The sequence below is a fragment of the Oncorhynchus clarkii genome, chromosome 2 (assembly GCF_045791955.1).
Source record: "Oncorhynchus clarkii lewisi isolate Uvic-CL-2024 chromosome 2, UVic_Ocla_1.0, whole genome shotgun sequence".
NCBI lineage: Eukaryota > Metazoa > Chordata > Actinopteri > Salmoniformes > Salmonidae > Oncorhynchus > Oncorhynchus clarkii.
In genome coordinates, this window is record NC_092148.1 from 93397027 (window position 1) to 93401935 (window position 4909).

A 4909-nucleotide genomic window follows, 5' to 3' on the forward strand; every position below is an offset into this window, starting at 1 on the left:
ATGACATTGTGCCTTTGGAATGCCGAGATCTGTTGGTCTCTTGACGTACGAATCACTTCCTATGACTTGGCGTCTGTGTTTCATGTGCAGTTTATTACACATTCATAGTTTCCCCTTCCACGGGAGACCGCATATCCATGTCTCTCATTGTGACAGTTTGTATTACTACTTTCTCTTTACTGAATCTTCAAGGCCAAAAGCCTATTGAGTGGTGTCCTTTAGTAGTGGTTTCTTTGCAGCAATTCAACCACGAAGGCCTGATTCACACAGTCTCCTCTGTACAGTTGATGTTGAGATGTGTCTGTTACTTGAATTCTGTGAAGCATTTATTTGGGCATGCAATCTGAGGTGCTGTTATCCCTAATGAACTTATCCCCTGCAGCAGAGGTAACTCTGGGTCTTTCCTGTGGTGGTCCTGATGAGAGTCAGTTTCATCATAGCGCTTGATGTTTTATTGTGACTGCACATTTTCTGTATTGACTGACCTTCATGTCTTAAAGTAGTGATGGTGTCACGTTCTGACCTTAGTTCCTTTGTTTTGTCTTTTGTTTTAGTATGGTCAGGGCGTGAGTTGGGGTGGGTTGTCTATGTTAGTTTTTCTATGATTTTCTATTTCTGTGTTTGGCCTGATATGGTTCTCAATCAGAGGCAGCTGTCTATCGTTGTCCCTGATTGAGAACCATATTTATGTAGCCTGTTTTCCTTTGTGTTTTGTGGGTGGTTATTTTCAGTCTTTGTGTGTCTGCGCCAGATAGAACTGTTTCGGTTGTCACTTTGTTGTTTTGTGTTTTTGAAGTGTTCAGTTTCTTATTAGAAAAGATGAACACTAACCACACTGCGCTTTGGTCCTCCTCTCTTTCTCCTGAAGACGATCGTTACAGATGGACTGTCGTTTCTCTTTGCTTATTTGAGCTGTTCTTGCCATAATATGGACTTAGTCATTTACCAAATAGGGCTATCTTCTGTATACCCACCCCTGCCTTGTCATCAAATCAAATGTATTTATATAGCCCTTTGTACATCAGCTGATATCTCAAAGTGCTGTACAGAAACCCAGCCTAAAACCCCCAAACAGCAAGCAATGCAGGTGTAGAAGCAGGGTGGCTAGGAAAAACTCCCTAGAAAGGCCAAAACCTAGGAAGAAACCTAGAGAGGAACCAGGCTGAGGGGTGGCCAGTCCTCTTCTGGCTGTGACGGGTGGAGATTATAAACCTAGAGAGGAACTAGGCTATGAGGGGTGGCCAGTCCTCTTCTGGCTGTGCCGGGTGGAGATTATAACAGAACATGGCCAAGATGTTCAAATGTTCATAAAATGACCAGCATGGTCAAATAATAATAATCACAGTAGTTGTCGAGGGTGCAGCAAGTCAGCACCTCAGGAGTAAATATCAGTTGGCTTTTCATAGCCGATCATTAAGAGTATCTCTACCACTCCTGCTGTCTCTAGAAAGTTGAAAACAGCAGGTCTGGGACAGGTAGCATGTCCGGTGAACAGGTCAGGATTATATAGCAACAGGCAGAACAGTTGAAACTGGAGCAGCAGCACAGCCAGGTGGACTGGGGACAGCAAGGAGTCATCATGCCAGGTAGTCCTGAGGCATGGTCCTAGGGCTCAGGTCCTCTGAGAGAAAGAGAGAAAAGAGAGAATTAGAGAGAGCATACTTAAATTCACACAGGACACCAGGAGAAGTACTCCAGATACAACAAACTGACCCTAGCCCCCCGACACATAAACTACTGCAGCATAAATACTGGAGGCTGAGACAGGAGTGGTCCGGAGACACTGTGGCCCCATCCGACCCCCGGACAGGGCCAAACAGGAAGGATATAACCCCACCCACTGTGCCAACCCAGACAGGGAGACCACGTCAGTGACTCAACCCTACTCAAGTGACGCACCCCTCCTAGGGACGGCATGAAAGAGCACCAGTAAGCCAGTGACTCAGCCCCTGTAATAGGGTTAGAGGCAGAGAATCCCAGTGGAAAGAGGGGAACCGGCCAGGCAGAGACAGCAAGGGCGGTTCGTTGCTCCAGAGCCTTTCCATTCACCTTCACACTCCTGGGCCAGACTACACAACACAACTGATTGGCTTGAAAGCATTAAGAAGGAAATACATTCCAGGTGACTACCTCATGAAGCTGGTTGAGAGAATGCCAAGAGTGTGCAAAGCTGTCATCGAGGCAAAGGGTGGCTTCTTTGAAGAATCTCAAATATAAAATATATTTTGATTTGTTTAACACTTTTTTTTTTTTCCCAAAAGATGGTGAGATAAAATATGAGATTTTATTGTCTGCTTGCCTTGGTGTAGAAATTGGCTTTGTCACACAGGTATAACAAATAGCTAACCCGTATAGATGGTAGTGTGAGGAAACTAGACAACCTGACACCAATCATTACATTTAAAAAAAACTGCTATGACAAAAATATGACCCAAGGACCTGTAGACTGTAATATCAGGTTGGGTCTGTGGGTCTGTGGGTCTGTGGTCCATTGGACCCTATTCTCATCTCCTTTAAACACTGTTCTGTTCAAGTTAAACCACAAACCAGCCTCATGTCCTACACTGGTTTGTAGTTCCTCACAACACTTTTCCATTCAATGTGCATTTCAATGTGAGTCTACTGTCTCTTGTTCCCGAGTCTCCGGAGTGTCCTGTCTCCTAGGTCTCCTGTCTCCTAAGATTCCTGTGTGTGTGTGTGTGTGTGTGTGTGTGTGTGTGTGTGTGTGTGTGTGTGTGTGTGTGTGTGTGTGTGTGTGTGTGTGTGTGTGTGTGTGTTATTATGGGAGACCCTGGCTCTGACGTACTTCCTTAGTACCATCTTCTGTTCTTGTGGAGTTTCATACGCTGTGCTTGTTGTACTGCTCTCTGGTGGGAAACTTTGATGTCATCAACCACGGCACTGCAGGACACACACACACACACACGTACGCGCACACACATATACACACACAGACTGTGGCGAACGTAGTGCCTCAGGGTGCCATTATTATTGGTGTGGTGCCCATGTGTTGGTAGTGTCCAGGGGGTGAGGGCTGGGGGAGGGGCTGCACCTGGGTCCCAGCAGGCTGATTGGTTAGTTTGGTCATGTGGAATGTCACCATCTGGTCCCCATGTAGGTCTGTCTACTCTCTCTCTCTCTCTCTCTCTCTCTCTCTCTCTCTCTCTCTCTCTCTCTCTCTCTCTCTCTGTGTGTCTCTCTGTCTCTCTCTCTCTCTCTCTCTCTCTCTCTGTCTCTCTCTCTCTGTCTCTCTCTCTGTCTCTCTCTCTCTCTCTACTCTCTGTCTCTCTCTCTCTCTACTCTCTCTCTCTCTGTCTCGCTCTCTCTACTCTCTCTCAATTCAATTCAATTCAAGGGGCTTTATTGGCATGGGAAACGTGTTAAACAATAAAGACATTACAAATGTAATATTACATATGTACAGTGTTTACACAATGTACAAATAGTTAAAGTACACAAGATAAAATAAATAAGCATAAATATGGGTTGTATTTACAATGGTGTGTGTTCTTAACTGGTTGCCCTTTTCTCGTGGCAACAGGTCACACATCTTGTTGCTGTGATGGCACACTGTGTAATTTCACCCAGTAGATATGGGAGTTTATCAAAATTTGATTTGTTTTCGAATTCTTTGTGGATCTGTGTAATCTGAGGGAAATATATCTCTCTAATATGGTCATACATTGGGCAGGAGGTTAGGAAGTGCAGCTCAGTTTCCACCTCATTTTGTGGGCAGTGAGCACATAGCCTGTCTTCTCTTGAGAGCCATGTCTGCCTACCGCAACCTTTCTCAATAGCAAGGCTATGCTCACTGAGTCTGTACATAGTCAAAGCTTTCCTTAATTTTGGGTCAGTCACAGTGGTCAGGTATTCTGCCACTGTGTACTCTCTGTTTAGGGCCAAATAGCATTCTAGTTTGCTCTGTTTTTTTGTTAATTCTTTCCAATGTGTCAAGTAATTATCTTTTTGTTTTCTCATGATTTGGTTGGGTCTAATTGTGCTGCTGTCCTGGGGCTCTGTAGGGTGTGTTTGTGAACAGAGCCCCAGGACCAGCTTGCTTAGGGGACTCTTCTCCAGGTTCATCTCTCTGTAGGTGATGGCTTTGTTATGGAAGGTTTGGGAATCGCTTCCTTTTAGGTGGTTATAGAAATTAACGGCTCTTTTCTGGATTTTGATAATTAGTGGGTATTGGCCTAATTCTGCTCTGCATGCATTATTTGGTGTTCTACGTTGTACACGGAGGATATTTTTGCAGAATTCTGCGTGCAGAGTCTCAATTTGGTGTTTGTCCCATTTTGTGAAGTCTTGGTTGGTGAGCGGACCCCAAACCTCACAACCATAAAGGGCAATGGGCTCTATGACTGATTCAAGTATTTTTAGCCAAATCCTAATTGGTATGTTGAAATTTATGTTCCTTTTGATGGTATAGAAGGCCCTTCTTGCCTTGTCTCTCAGATCGTTCACAGCTTTGTGGAAGTTACCTGTGGCGCTGATGTTTAGGCAAAGGTATGTATAGTTTTTTCTGTGCTCTAGGGCAACGGTGTCTAGATGGAATATGTATTTGTGGTCCTGGCGACTGGACCTTTTTTTGGAACACCATTATTTTGGTCTTACTGAGATTTACTGCCAGGGCCCAGGTCTGTCAGGGCCCAGGTCTGTCAGGGCCCAGGTCTGTCAGGGCCCAGGTCTGGCAGAATCTGTGCAGAAGATCTAGGTGCTGCTGTAGGCCCTCCTTGGTTGGTGACAGAAGCACCAGATCATCAGCAAACAGCAGACATTTGACTTCAGATTCTAGCAGGGGGAGGCCGGGTGCTGCATACTTTTCTAGTGCCCGCGCCAAGTCGTTGATATATATGTTGAAGAGGGTGGGGCTTAAGCTGCATCCCTGTCTAACCCCACGACCCTGTGT